The sequence below is a fragment of the Ptychodera flava genome, chromosome 20 (assembly GCF_041260155.1).
Source record: "Ptychodera flava strain L36383 chromosome 20, AS_Pfla_20210202, whole genome shotgun sequence".
Taxonomy (NCBI): domain Eukaryota; kingdom Metazoa; phylum Hemichordata; class Enteropneusta; family Ptychoderidae; genus Ptychodera; species Ptychodera flava.
In genome coordinates this window covers 25,100,377-25,116,730 of record NC_091947.1, presented here as the reverse complement: position 1 = coordinate 25,116,730, position 16,354 = coordinate 25,100,377, and the positions used below count along the sequence as shown (strand labels likewise).

The window sequence follows — 16,354 nt, the reverse complement described above, 5'->3', positions numbered from 1 at the left end:
AAAACAAGGTAGACTTTACAGATGTCGAGGAAGCCATGTAATGGTTTTTATTGCTTAGTTATTGTCTGCTTGTCGACCCTGACAGCTTGTAAATAGCCATCATGTCCCACCCACCACAACCGCAAACTCAAGAATCTCTCTGCCGATCTCAGAGCCCACTTCAAGCCTAATGACCATGTAAGGTCGTTACGTGGAGCGCCACTTGACACCGGGAGTTCATTTAGCCGTCGTGAAGTTCTCGCTAATTTTAACTACTTGGTACAGTCTCCTTGACGCCTCGAGGACCCCATCCTTACCGCTCCTCATCGCTTATATTTCAAGGGTCTCTTCAGTGTTTTAGGGGAGGGGAGTTTTGAGATGATCACTTTTCTTGACGCCGTATTCCATACATCAAACTCGCCCCCACCGTATTGAGCCAAACACGCCACTTGTCACAAGACATGCACAGGGCAGTTCGCATCGTTGAAACTGACCAGGTCTCGCACTTTACAATTTGTGGTTAATTTACCAGAATCGGCGATTTTTTAAAGACGTATAAAATCGAAAGTTTAAACATAATAGACAGCAGGAAAAATAGACTGTGCCTGTTTTTCGGTAATGTCAAATAGAAAAGGTTTGTCATTATCAAGGTACGGGGATTTACAGTAAACATTGGTAGAAACGGAGCTCGTAATCAACATATCTGAACAATATCTGGTTTTCAAATAAATAAGATCCATAGCTGGTTCTATTTGGTGACGTTGACCATCGTTCACAAAGTTTTAGAGACCAAAAAGATAAATTGCTGGATAATACCGAGCAATAGCGCTCATGTGCAGGGATAATTGTCAATACTTGATGCACATTGGCACACGATTTAATGCATTCTATAAAAAGTCAAACATAAATGTACTCATCGATTATATTGGCCAATTTGGAAAATCCACGTGTTTACATCGAAAAGGATCGGGCGCCTGAGAATGCTTTTAGGGTCGCTTGTATCCATGGGAAAAGATGAAGCTGTGACAGAAATAGTGCAGCTTTTTCTTTTCTCCGTTTTCCTTTTTTTCAATTTACAAAAAAGGGTCTGTGATATTTTGCTAACAAAGCGACCTCCCATTGGCTGACAAATCTGCCACTTTGATCTGTGATGGAGACCACTTGAGCACATCGTGGCATATACTGGGATGTAATTACGTCCATTTGGCGCCTGTGTGCTAGAAAGTACCACAGCGGAGCAGCCCCAGCGCTATCTAAGTGACTTAAAATTGGTACCCCGATACAAACAAACACGAGAGAAACGGACAGACCCTAGTAAGAGTCGGCTGTGTGTTTGTACACAAAGCTTGTGGGGTGGCAATCTTCACGGGCCAGTTTCATGTAAATAACCACCTTCCATCGGAATCTCTTCCATTTCGGACTCAGCAACGGAGATGTTGAAAAAAAAGCGCGTTCTTAGAGCGGCGTGCAAAGTGGCGTGAAGAAAAAGTCACGTCAAATTGTTAACGTTGAAATGATCAAATCCATTTGCTCCATCAATTTGGTGACGATGCAAATAATACTTTCAATTTGAATCCGATTCTAAATCAGCCCAAGAAATAATTGGATTATCATGAATGGTAACTTTTGAATCGAGATATCTGCAATCTCTGCCCGAAGCTGACTGGGTGGTCGCGAATGATGTCCATTACACCAAAGACGGTAAAAGAAAGAAGACAGAATTTTTAGCTGTTAGTTTGGGTTTGCGAAAGCACTGGGAATAGGCTTACAAGTATGCTTTTCCTCTTCCTGGAACGAGGATCAAATCGTCGTAAATCAAGGCGCATCTGACAGATCGGCCACAAGTGGCAGCTTTAACTATCATTTAGACGCGAAACAAACAAATAGGTCATCAAACGCATTAGCTAACTGGCTTAAAACGTAAACAAGACGGTGAATTATCATCACTCAATCAGATAACTAGCAGACAAATTAGGTGGATGAACCATGGCGCAAACTTGTGGAAACTGACGATGGCGTTTAATAGTGTATTCAGAATCACATCAACGATTCATGAATACGCCTGTTGGCTGCACGTAATACACACCTGCCTATCTGTCTGTCTGTCTGCCTGCCTGTCTGTAAAACTCTCTCTCTCTCTCTCTCTCTCTCTCTCTCTCTCTCTCTCTCTCTCTCTCTCTCTCTCTCTCTCTCTCTCTCTCTCAGTGTGTATGTTTGTCTATATACAGGAGAGCTTCCTTAATACCACATAGGCGAGACAATGCTGATACACAGCATCTCGATTGAACATATTATATTTCTCATTTCAGCAAGAGATCCTTGATTTTCCAATCGTTGGTAACCTGGAAGTGCAGACGATAGACTGTGTAAAACCTTTCGTGATATTGAGACACTAATTTTATTTTAATCGAAGGATAATCGCTGTGACATTTTGCAATATTACCGACTAACTTCTCTCACATCGTTCCCAACAACCAGACGCAAAATATCTCCCTCCACACATTTAGCTTGTGAAAAAATGCTCCCACGCCCTCTCGATCTTTCTCCTTTTTACACAAGCCCCATTTAAAAGCATAAAGAACTTTTTATACTACACCGGGAAGGCACGTTCCAAATTGACTAAAATAATTCTGCGTAATCCGCCCTGTCTAATTAAGTTAATAAAAATTGGGTCATCGCACAGCTATTTACCGATAATTTCCAAATTACCTATTAATATACCTTTAAATATTGGCTCAGGTTGTAAAAATGGTTCTCCCATGACTGGGACAATGTCATCGCCTCGGAGTCATGGAGACTCACTACTTTAGGAGTCTTCTTCGATTTTCAAAGCAATTCGACTGACACACAATTATTCCCAGTCTTGTGGAAGACTCTCAGTGGCAATCAAACCGCTGCGCACCGATTCTTGTCGTGTAGTTCTACTTCAGAAACACGACTTTTTGGTGTACAGTCGAATCAAACTGAACAGTTTCTCCCACAACGTTACTCAATCCCGATACAATTAATGCATTTGTAGTGTGCAATCGTGTTATCTCCTCCCGCCACTTTGGAAGCTCTAGTCACGCGTACAGTAATTCCTAGTCCCAGCGTTCGTCTAATTTTTATCAGTGCATTTTACAAGAACAGTGCTTAGGGTCTGAAGTACGGTCATTGAATGGACGTCATAAAATGATAAATCCCCCTTCTTTATCGCGAGTCGACTATGGGAATGGACGACAATGGGAAACAGAGAGCCACAAAGCGTGGGAAAGCCAAGCCTAGCGCGGTCAACTTTTTGGGAGAAAGACAGGCACTCACCATCACGACCTGTCAGGGTTTCGATCTTTCACATCAAGAATTGTCTGTAATTTTGGAGCATGGGACCGAGAGGACTCCGGTTGTATTTTGCGTCAGTGTTGTTGTTTCTCCGTACCTTATTGTATGGATGTAATTGATACTGAAGCTTTATTTGATGGACAGTTGCTCTACTTAGGGTAGAGCAACCGTGTTTGAAGTAAGTCAAAAATTGTAGACCTTTTGGATATAATTTCATCAGGCTGACGATATTGTATCCCCCTGTCGTATTAAGTAAACAGAATTTTCACCTCTTTTCGTGTGAAAAGAAGGTTTTTGCCACCAGAAATTTAGCCACTTCACACAGTCACAATACAGAGAGACGACCACACGAAAACTAAATTTAATAAGTAGGTTATACGTGCCCGCCTACACAACTTCATGTACAGTACACATACATACATACATACATACATACATACATACATACATACATACATACATACATACATACATACATACATACATACATACATACATACACCTTACAGTGAAGTCGGTCAGAAAATGTATGACGGAATCGCATTTCACTAAACCTTAAAGTAATACCGTTTCTACGGAAAATATGTTCAAAGGAAACAAAGTCGTTATCAATTAAGCATCGAAAAATAATCATACATTTACATTTATAAAATTTGAATACAGGCCATACCTAATGTTGTGTCAAAATTTGAGAAGAACCACAGAAGATGCAAGAAAGATTGTATGGTTATTTTAACGAGAAATATCAGCGATTGAGTGAAAAGAAGATATGGGGGCGTTCTTTTCTCACCATTAGGTAGAAACAGCAGCTATTACCGGCAGATTTATTTCTATGCCCTGGACGATGAAACGAGTTAATGTGTCATTATGACTAGCAACTTGTCACGTTGTCGAATAACCAAGAATCAAACGGCAATACGGAGCACTACTGGCCCGATTCAAACACTTTGTTTTCCCCATTCAACACAGACGTTTCCCTTCGCCATGACAGGAAGAGCCAATATCGAAGGATAAACTGGTTTGATTGAAAATATATCAGATTTGAAAATATCAGTTGTTCAATCTGAAAAGCTGCAAACCCATGGATAGAACAATAAGTCATTTAGCAGCAATGATTGCTTCTCGCACTCTTGGGAAAAAACAAACAAACAAATAAACAGGAAGAAAAATAAAGACATTTAGCATAAAATTTTACAAGCCTGAGAAACAAATCGTACAGCCATTGATGATATTTGCTCGATGGAAAGACTTGTCGCAATGGTTTCCATAGCAAATGAAAACTCCCGCAGCTATTAATGTTTTTATGTATATTCAAACCGATGGCCAATTGCTATACTTTGTGTACGTCAGCACAGTTTGAGGAGACGGATAGAATCGCGAACTTCTTTTGAGGACAACAATAATGAAAACACTTACAAAAGCTACACCTATCGTTCCTTGAAACTCGGTGACATTTTCTAGAAATCATGGCTTTTACTCTGAATCAAGCAAGGCTCTTCGATTGTGTTTTCACTGCCATAAGTTAAAGCTGATCTGAAGTGCTCGCTGATTCCTTTTAATTTCAGCTGCATGGCTCAAACTTCTGTTTACTTTCAAATCAACCAACAATGTCCAGACACGTCAATCATACAGTTCAGCGATGTTGGTTGCTAATCGGCTATGTTGAATCAAATTAAACCATTTCTGACACGTGGGTCTAATCAAAACCTTGTTAAAATCTCTTTCAATTTGATCGGAAGCTGTTACTCATTCCTATATGATTCAAATCTTAATACAATCAACACGATGGATGGAAATTTGAGAAACCATGTGGTTTCGCGTTCTTAATAAACCGTTCTAAAAGTCTTGGAAATGATCATTTAAACATATGACACGACAGATGTGTATCAGTGTCGTATTTTCTTGGATTAAATCTTGCTTTGGAGGTATTTACGTTGCGAAGAACATGTCGTGTTTTGACCTGTGTATAAAGTCAGTTTTCATGTTCCTGACATACGCTTTGTACATCATATAGGCGATCGTGATATGCAAAGCTTCAAAAGAGAACTTGATGCTCTGAAATCGGGTGTCTGGTATACAGGGAATAAAGAGAATACATCACTGGGAGATTTTCGGTAGACATTAATGCATGAAACTTGCGTAAGGCAGAATGCGCCTTTGGGACGGATATTCGAACTCTTAAATTTTACAATACTTGCATGATCTACCACTTTGGTTGGCTCATTTTGAAGGTCTTGGACTTCATAGAATTTCACTTTTATTTTTGTTAAAATCAAAAATTCACCCCACCCCAAAGTAGTGTTAACATTGGGTTAGCGGCCATCTTAAATTTCTATTATAGTCCGTAAACTTACGGTAATTTGTTTCCCAGGTATCAAAATTTGCACTGTGACTCCTGATCATTATTCTCGATTTTGAAAGAGAATGATTGAAAGTTTCCCTGAGGAAAGTTTGAGCAAGAGTTTCAATCTTTCACTTTCGGAGTGCATACTAAAACTTTAACGTTGTGTTTGTTTGTTTGTGTCTACAAACAACACAAGCTAACTTGACCAAACGAAGTCGTCTGTCAAAAGAATAAAATAAATTCAAAAAATAACACTAACAATCCATTAATTGTTTTTAACTTTAATTTTCAGTGACTGAGCGTTTTGTTATTTTGCGCAGAATTAACACCACAAATATTTCTTTCACATATAAATGTCATATTAGTCGGTTCAATGTTCGTAATTCGTCTATTATGCACATATATTTTGTTGGAGTAATGACTATTTGAAATACAGACAAAATTTGCAATGCATGATACAACTGTTGAGCTGTGTAGTCAGGCTTACATTCTTTACCCCTACTTTGCCTTCTGGAACATGCAAAGTGGCAAATTGAATTGTCACAACACTGCAGTCGTCGTGCCGTCGTGGAATGTATCTTTGAACACGTAATGGGATTTGCAGTATATTAATTGGCAGGAATTTAATCAGATGAGGGATTTCCTTTAATTTCTCTGTTCCTTGAATTGTTTTATCTTTCGGATTCCCAGAGGTGACACATGCAAATAGAAAACGAGGCTACTTTAATATAAGATATGATTCAGTGCGGTCACTAGAATTTTCACATAAACTTAAGTAAAACATAAAGTAACCATGATTCCATTTTGTTCAACAAAAATTGGTTAATATAATGTACTTGCGCGTGATTGGCTGCACACATGGTACAGACAGATTGAAACGGAGGGCTCCGAATCTGATATCAACACTTTAAAAATGTTTCTATCACTGATAGCATACTTTTCAAAATTCATCTTCACGTGCCTGCGAATGTTATGTATGTGCAGCTTTGTCGACAACGACCCATTTTCCTTTTGGTTTTTAAAGGGGGACTTCTTGCTTTTCTTGTGTGAGTAAAGCATGAGCAGGTCTATAAGTCATGCAAATACCGCATGTTAATATACGGTACGTAAAACTGAATAATGATTTTATTAACAAACTACGCATGTGTCAAGTTTGAACACTGTGAGAATATTACTCCTTTACTCAACTTGTTTTGTGGAAATAGTTATCAAAAATGACATTTTATATGCAGATAATTACACCGGTTTACTATTATGTAAATGAGGAAGCAAGCAGAAGAGTACGTTTCTTTGGGCACTTCTTCCATGATATATTTTTTGCCTGGAAAGTTGGTAATCGATGATTATCTTTTTTAAATTAAAAATAATCTAAGCTTGTCGGCACGTCCACATCCACATCAAATGAGAAAATTTAGTGAATATAGTATATAAAGGCAAAGTTTAATCTAATTACAACAAAACCATGTGCGAATCATCACACATAAAGAGCAGCTGCTAGACTGTGTCCAGCCGGATAGACAGCATCACAGACCTACCGGAACTCGGGTGTCTGAGGTTAAAGATTCGTCAGTACACTTGTATGTAAAAATTTAATACTTGGAGATATTTTAACCAGGTGCCGCAACACCAATATGCCTTGCTCACGGGAAAATTTCCCACAACAGATAACTAAAATTATAATGTTAATTTCCTTGCCGTCCCTCCTCTCAACACAGATATGAATTCTAATGGCGGTTCCTCTCGCGAAGATATTTGCGAACAGAGAATTTTAAGGTGTAATATAGGCATTGAAGGCAAAGTAATTGTAACTTTTGATTCTGCATGGTTTTCATCCTTTTGTTTTGCATATATATGTCACTACAGTTTCTTGCTCCACACCGCAAAGCAATTTGGGATGCATAGTATGTTTACACTGAATCGATATTGTTGGAAACGGAATTCTGGTCTTGACTAGAATTTGAACGTGTACAACAGTACATCAATCTGAACTCTGATATTTTGTCAAGCTATTAAGTAGGAGATGCTTTAACGTGCTTTCAGGAATAGAACTTACCATTAATAGAAAACAAAACCAGTGAAAAAAGATCATCAACAGTTACAGATACTGGCCCTTCAATATCAGTGGTAAAGTTGTTAAAATATATTGAACAATTAATGTCAAAGTCCCTGTAGACTTAGTATTCTTTGGCTGACTTCGACAAGTGTGGCACGTCATTAGGTGAAAGGTCAGACAGCCATAAATGTTTCCTCGAACGATTCCAATGTATAAGTTAAATGTGCACAGTCATTTCCGCATGACGATTCTTGGGATAAATTATCTATGTTCTCAGTGAATTAATTCAAGAAAAAGTAGAACATCTTTTCATTAGATATGCCACGGCTGTTTTCTCCACAAGATTAAAGTTTCTTCTTCCGTCGGATTTTCCAGGTTTCTGTGTCAAAGTTTCCCGTCCCGCTCGAGTGCACAACTTATCAGAATCGAGGACATATTTACGGCAAGAAAGTTGTACTTGAAACACTTATTGCATCTCATAATCTCCAGCACTCTATTTTCGGAATTTTTCGTCTTTCCTAGTTCAAAAGCCGCATTGACTTACCCCGATTTACCAATAACCACGTTATCCGTCGTTGACAACTTCGGCGAACCGTATCGCATGGCGAACGCGAGCGCACGACAGGCTGCTATTTTATTTTGAATTGCGCCCTCATCGGACAATCCAAGACATTTGATTTGGTGGGATCTTCTGAGCCAGGGGCGATTACACGTCAATTAATGGATATCTAACAAACTGTTTGGAGCCACTGAATTCCAGCAAAGAGACAGAATAACGTCTGACAGTCAGCTAGAATACTTTGATAAACACAACTCGATAAAAGAAAGAACAAGGCGGAATAAGCTTAAATGTTTCTCATATTTTCTCCTAGCTCTGCAGGACTCATTCCAATTTTATCACTTATCATTTCAACATTTCAGCAAAATGTAAAAACGCATACGCAATTGCAGTAAATTCTGCAACTAACAACAATACCGTTACAATTTCGACTCAGATGTACTGAAGTTCGGCGTTTTCCGTAATCTTGTTGTAAATTAGAATAATTGATGATCAAATATCATAGATTTTGTGTTGTGCTGACATAACGTAATGATAGTCAACTTTTGAAATTTTCTCCAGTGTAAGTTTCAGGGTGCAATAAATGGTAGGACGAATGAATTTGATCTACTGAAAACTATACTCATAAACGATATACTTACACGAGAGAATGGCAGTATCTCGTAAATGAGGGCGCTGTCACCTTACTTTGAGAGTAAATACCAGTACCAGTAATCAGTGTGAGCAAGCGAAACCTATCAATAAAAGAGAGGGAAAATCATAGTGCACGGTTTGAAAATTCATCGAAATAACCATATGTTTTACGCAATCGACAAAGCATTTCAAGACTTGTAAACGTAATAAAACACATAGGCAGATAGTTTTGATACCACATACGAAATCTTTGCGAGATCTACTGCACCAATGATGGTATTACTGATAAATCTTTCCCGCTATCATATAGCAATGTGCAATGTTTTGCAAGGTCAAGGGCTTATCAAACCACTCGACCTTATTCGAAGTTTATATCATTGACATTGGGATGAAGGCCCTGGTTTCAAATGCCCAACCAGTCTGACGAATGAACACTGCGAATGTAAATTGACGAGTATAAGTATACTGCGATTGGATAGTGTGGGAAACTTAAACCCGAATATGATGTGGTTTTGACTTAAGATTTGGTGTATTATGATCACCATAATCACCATGGCAACTACCAATACACCATAATCACCACCACTACCATCGTTCTCAGCATCGGCATCGTCGTCCTCCGGGTTTTCCTCCTCCTCCTCCTCATCATCATCCTAATGACCATCATCACCACCATCATCACCACCATCATCATCATCAGCAGCAGCAGCAGCAGCAACAGCAGCAGCATTACCCCACCACCACCACCATCATCATCACACTACATTGGCAGCAGCAGCGGCCGCATCTTTACCCAGTTTAATTGACGTATGCGCCATTTACAGGTGCTGATAACGAGTGAATAGTCGAACAGAGGAAAGTTACTAATTTCACTACTTCATCATAGCAACAATATGTGCCCTGCTTTAACTGTTTAAGCTGATCGGAAAGTGTTAAGATACATAACGAGATGCGAGTAAAATTGATTACTTTACCTACCACAAGGCGGCGCTCTCCATCATATCCAGCATAGCCGTCCAAATATCTGTGAGTAGATGTCATGTATGACTTTTCAAATATCCACCCTTCACTTCAACGAGCGTTTTCACATTTCACGTCTGCCGGTATTTCTGATTTTTTACATAAAAATGGATGTATGTTGATTTCACTAAAGGTCATGACCTTTCACTGAATCTGTCCAATGGTTTCTACCTCGCCGAGGTAACCTCGGAAGGGAAAATTATGGGTCTTCTATTCGTTAGTAAATCATTTAATCGAAATCAGATGGGACGGTGGCTTGACACGGTATTTGACCAGTTATAATGATTAATGGAATTTAATAAATCAACTGTATATTCGATATCAGTACCTCTCGTTTAATATGGATTTGCGTCACAAGTTACCGGTAGTTGGAGAATGATATGTGAAAATAGAGTGTTCATCCTGGTAAATAACATGCCAAGTAAATGAATTCAGATGAAGTGGACAATTGCTGTAACAATACATAGACAGATTATGTATTTTTCCTTCTCCTTGCCTTCTTCTTCCTTCAGGGACCGTCTTAGATTATCGCATAAGAAACGAAATTTCTTCGTTTACATCAAAACCCACTCCCTCTCCCCCTAAACGAAAGTGCGAAATGTTGATGTCTGCCTGACAGTATAATGTTGCATTTTGATACACCTTCTGAAGAATATGTATCCCCTGACCACATTACATCGTCAAGTAATTGATCAAATTTCAGTACTAACGATAGCATGACACGAACGAGTTGGAAACAGTTACAGCAAAATTTGTCGGTACAAGATTGCAGTTTTTGTTTATTTTTACACACAATGTATAGAGAACTTGTAATCACAAAATAAAGTGAAGTTCACCTATTGAATGGAGGTCAAACCCCCTCCCCGTAAACGAACGAATTTCGCTTTCTGAACTTATGCGACAATCTGAGACGGTCCCTAAGTGTGTTGAAGATCAAACACAAGGCATGTATTCAATATGCAATGTCATTGTTGACGAATGAGTTCCAGTACGGACTAAAATTCAACCGTCAAAACATCACCTTGGACTTGACCCACGTACATTGCTCTGTTGAAAACGTGAACACTGGACATTTAGACATCATTTCCAGAGGTGAACATAGACTGTGGTTCACAGAACAGAACAAACTGATGAAAAAACTCATCAAAAGTTACACTTATTGCTGGAATCCGGCCTTTATTTTCATGACTGATAAACACGAAGTGCTAGACAATTTGACTTGAAGACGTAGAAGTAAAAGCTCACACTTTACAATATTTAAAATGAAAATTGTGAAAATGAAAGTATTTCAGTCAGTAAAAATTAATTGAGCAAGTTTCGTCGGAAAAGCAACTTGCAATCTTCTGGTAGCATCAAGTCTCGAACAATAAAAATTTATATGAGAGAGAGAGAGAGAGAGAGAGAGAGAGGGAGAGAGGGAGAGAGAGAGAGAGAGAGAGAGAGAGAGAGAGAGAGAGAGAGAGAGAGAGAGAGAGAGAGAGAGAGAGAGAGAGAGAGAGAGAGAGAGAGAGAGAGAGGGGGGGGAGGGAGGGAGGGAGGGAGACAGACAGACAGACAGACAGCGAAGGAGACAGAGACCGAGACGGAAAGACAGAGAGAAGATGGTAGTGACCTGGACCTAGCCGAAAACTTGATACTCCAAAATCACCAGAAAGGGGTGAGTGCATTGAATGGAAGAGCGTAGATCTGCCACATTGTTAAGAGTTCGGACAAATAACATATAAACTACGTCTGAAGTGTTTGCAATCAGCTGAGTAGCCAATTATCGTTGACACGATGCTGTCAGCTTCCCTGCCACATAAATAAATCCCGGCGAGGACACAACACCAAACTATTTAAACTTTATAATTGAGCGATCGGTCAGATGTTCCGGTTATTAAAACTTCGATCCCGTCAGAAGAAGTCATTAGCAGTCTTGCGCAAATCGGATTCCAAGACAACAGGGGCAGATGAGATGAGAGTTATTTGAATGAGTCGGACAGGCCGTTTGTATCACTAGATATTTAATCTACCTCATTATACGATCTTCTGACAAACTGTCCCCGGCTACCAAGATTGATTTAGATCTCAGGATTGACTGATCGGTCCACGTGACCGACTCGACGTGACCCTACTCTCGCCTGATCCGCAGTTTGGTCTGGATGCTCTCCCTCGATTGCGAAGGGAAAACAGCAACATAAATAATATACGATGTAAAACTGCCCTCCCTTTTATATTCCTAGGCCACAATCCACATCCGGCTGTGCAGGGCATGTCCTCAGTAAAAACTCAACCAAGCTCCGTGAAAATGAAGAACAGCAACTCTTGCTCTTTCTATAATGTGCTTCAATTGTCAGGTCAAAGTTGAAAAGGGGCGCTAATCAGAACCTTATTCGACTAGATTCATCCGACCAAAGATCCTCATTTTTAAATTAAAAGAATCTGTTCTTCCTCCGTTAGCGAGACACTGTCCCTGTAAACCGGAGCTGTCATCTGTTTAGTTTTTCGAGGTCCTTATTTTTATAACACCCGGAGTATGTTTCACTGTCGATGCCTACATGGGGTCATCGGTAGGACAACGATTGCAAACAAAACATCATTTCAAATATTAAATTTTAAATGTATGAATACATGTTTTTATTTCACAGGATCTTGATAAATGAGTGTATGATTTTATTTTTCGAAATTAGAAAAACTAGAGACTACCCCAAAATGTAATCATTAGAGGGCCGGTACGTTGCAGGTGTAACTTTTCATGGTTCCTTTTCCCGATTTTTGGTTTCAATGTTAGCTGTAGTTTCTTGTTCTACTCCCAAAACATACACATTGTTCAGCTTGTCAGATCAGCCTGTAAGGCCAAAAAATTGATTTGTTTCTGGTCACCCGGCCGCCCGCATCACTTCAAAGTGTGATCGTCAATTCATTTTTTCCTGTTTTTCATTTGCCCCAATGGAAAAAAGGGGGAAATGTATCAAATTCTACCAAAAATTAAAAAAGAATTGAAAAAAAAATCGCGTCGCCGCATCATTTTTGCCACATGTCAATGACCATAAAAAAACTATAATTTGTTCTGCCTAAGCTTATATGTGTAAAGTGCATTGTTATTGTTGACTAGTGCATTCTGGTCCGGTCTAGAACTCCGAAGTAAACAACAATATTACATGTTCTGTTGACAAGTTAGGTAATTGGTCTTACAATGTAATGCTCTGGGGAGTGGAACAAGATCGAGAACGTTTTCTTTTCTGACATACAAATTTGAAAAAGTGAAAAAAAAAATGTAGGAGCTACTGGCCTTTAAACCAAATATGTAACGATGGATTATCTATTACATTTTGGGTAAATAAGACAGACAAGACGATAGGGCATTTTCGTATGGTATCGCAGCACATCAAAGTTTGCCTGCGATTTCAACCATATGCGTACAAGGAAATCATCGTAGGCATCGATCTGCAAGACGATATCTTTATCTTAGAAATGTGTTGCAAGTGTAAACTTTAAATCTAGATGAAGGAAAATTTCACCATAAAATCTTCGAGAAATTACATTAAAATTGGTCCAGTTGGAAAATACCGGTAAAATATATCACATTAATTGGCATTAAATATGGTATTTATTACATGTGAGAAGCAACTTCTCAAACATACGCTAATTAAAAAGGAAATTTCTCACTTTCAGATAGTTTTTGGGATATCGTTGCAAATAAGTCGTTTGTCATCCTTGGTCCTAAAATCGATGACTCGGGTTTAAATTTACCAATGACCAGTGAACTGTCTACCAATTTTCAACTGAACTTAAGCTTGCTTGCCAGTTGGCGTGGTTGTTTTTTCCTTGAACGAAAGACCGAAACATCTTTGTCTATGGAACCATGGCGGGCCGCCAAAGACCGTTACACCGTGATTGCTCTCAAACTCACGAAATACCTTTGCCTCCGGTTTTGGGTCAACTGACCCACGGCTTCCTTCGAAGTCAGACGCGAATATCTGATTACGTCGATAAGAACAAGCCGGCGCGATATCTTTGTGCTTGATAAGGTATCGGTAAACAACGTAAGGGAATCTCACAGATTTGATATGACATCTGAGAAAACGAACAGCAACGCCAACCTTGATTTTTTTTACCACCAAGAATCTCCCCGGCCCTCCACCCATCACCGCCGCTGTATGATCTTGGAGAGAGTGAAGTATTGCCCATACACCTGCTTGGCGAGAGAGGGTTACTGCGTGCCTCCCCAAAGAACAGATGTATCCGATGCGTAATTATTCGACCGTAACAAAACAGGCGGGTGATGTATGGCAAATTTTGACACCAGCATCAATCACCGATCATCAGCGTTTCATCAGACGCTGGCGGAGACAATCTAGCTGGTCCTCAAAGCCGAAGCCACTGTACTTCGGGGGGTTTTCACAGCCCATCAACGTCACGTAACGACCACAAAATACTTGAGAAGGGCAACCTTTCCGATGTTTTCCTGTTCTGCAACGGGTTTCCCGTGACATCGTGACTTTTAGATCGATCTAGCATGTGATAAAAGGATCCCACTGTAAAATATATTGGTGTTGATGTAACCTCTGAACCCGTAGGGATATTTTAGCGTTATTTACTGTATATTGCATTCACCAGCATAAACTATAGTGTAAATCGCCTGTAAATACTGCACAGTTTGTTGTGTGCCCAACGCTCAATACAGCGTGTTAGATTTAAGTTGGGTTTTTCTCATGAATTCTGGTCAGAAAAATCTGCCCGGCCTCCTTCAATTCAAACACCCGTTTACACGTCAGGGTATTTTCATCTGAAATCAGATCTCATACCGACGCCCCACGAAGTTATGAATATAATCGTGATAGTTAACGTTTATAATAAATCCCCGCTGTGGTGTTCATGTCAAAGTTTGCGCCCACTACGAATCGGCAATTGCACACTTTTTCTCTGTTTAAAACGTCAATTCGTACAATATGCCATCATGATAAAGTCTATGGCCTGATGTATCTCTGCCGCAGGACACCGAGACCAATATAAAACACTCACTCGATAGGCTACATCTATAAGAAAAACCAAATTGACTCCAGGATGACATGATTATCAACTAAATATCGCTAATGCAATTACGAAGCAGCTCGTGAAATCCGTTCAAGGAGACGAACCAACGCTTTGTGAGTATCTTCTTTTTTCAAAGAAAAAGACGGGGCCCATACTTTCTTATTCTTATATGATAAAAATTATGTTTAATGGAGTGTTAGCTTTGTAAACACGGCTCAATACGTATAATGTGCAATATTATTGTTGACAAACTAATAACGTTTATCCACAATAACATTGAACACGTGACAAGCACGTTCAGACTTTGTGAAAAGTGACTTTCGTACTTCGATTGCTACACGATAGCGGGAGTAGAATGATAGCGGGAACAGAGGTTACAGCAAACAGGGCTTTAAGCATTAAATTATTTCATTTGTCATTTCAACACAAGGCGTAATGTCGTTTGTAAGAAAATCTCAAATTTAATGACCGGGTGAAAAAGTAAAGCTTGTAGATGATATTTAATGAGATACCTCGAAAAGAGTAGAGACTGACTTACTGTCAATGTTGTTCTTGTTGATATTGCTTAGACCGATGCCGTTGTCTAGAAAGATATTGTCATGTGTGTTCTCTCTGTGATAGTCTATTGTAGCTATAGAAACTATCATCTATTATTTGTCGCATAATATCGCTGATATCGAAACAAAGTTTCAACGCTGAATTTGTGTATCAAACTCTGCAAAGGGGACGACTTGTGTGTGTGTGTGTGTGAGTGAGAGAGAGAGAGAGAGAGAGAGAGAGAGAGAGAGAGAGAGAGAGAGAGAGAGAGAGAGAGAGAGAGAGAGAGACAGACAGACAGACAGACAGACAGACACAGACAGAGACAGAGAGACAGAAGTAGAGGCAGAGAGAGACAGAGATGGGTACTACGTTGGTCTTGTACATCAAATCAGTCTTGTAAGCAAAAAATGAATGTTGGGTTTCTAAAAATCTAAATCTAATTGTTTAGTGTACAAAATACGAGTAATAGCAAACCACAGTTCATTTTACACCAGGCTAGGTCTTGCCCCAAGAGTGCCGTATTAGTAAAGTAATTAATCAAAATATCTTTGTTGAAATTTTCGATACAGAACAGGCCCACCCGCTTAGTATTCTGGTTGTTTAATTTGAGCAGTGTGATGTGACCAATCAATAATGGGGAGATCCCTGTGTCTGAAAATCACAATGTACGTCCATGTTCCTTCTAATTTTACTTCTTTGAAATAACATGTTTGTAGGTTGTAAATGACACTGCTATATACGTGTATACGTTTGCTCTCGCTCCAAAATGTAGGGAGTGTTTACAAATCTAAATAGACTACGACATAGTCGTGCTGACATTTAACAGACATTCTAATCAAATAGAAGAGTTGCCTATAACCAATTGATACTAAACGACAAAACAAATGTTTAT

General features: G+C 39.3%; 1 protein-coding gene across 1 annotated transcript in view; it reads right to left on the bottom strand.

Annotated features, from left to right (window-relative positions):
• LOC139120398 (homeobox protein XENK-2-like) overlaps positions 1-8,322 on the bottom strand; it is a 32,455-nt gene extending 24,133 nt beyond the window's left edge. The window contains exon 1 of the mRNA XM_070684788.1: positions 8,239-8,322. The gene's annotated coding sequence lies outside the window, so the exon portion shown is untranslated. The remainder of the gene's footprint in view (positions 1-8,238) is intronic.
• Positions 8,323-16,354: the final 8,032 nt, after the last annotated feature.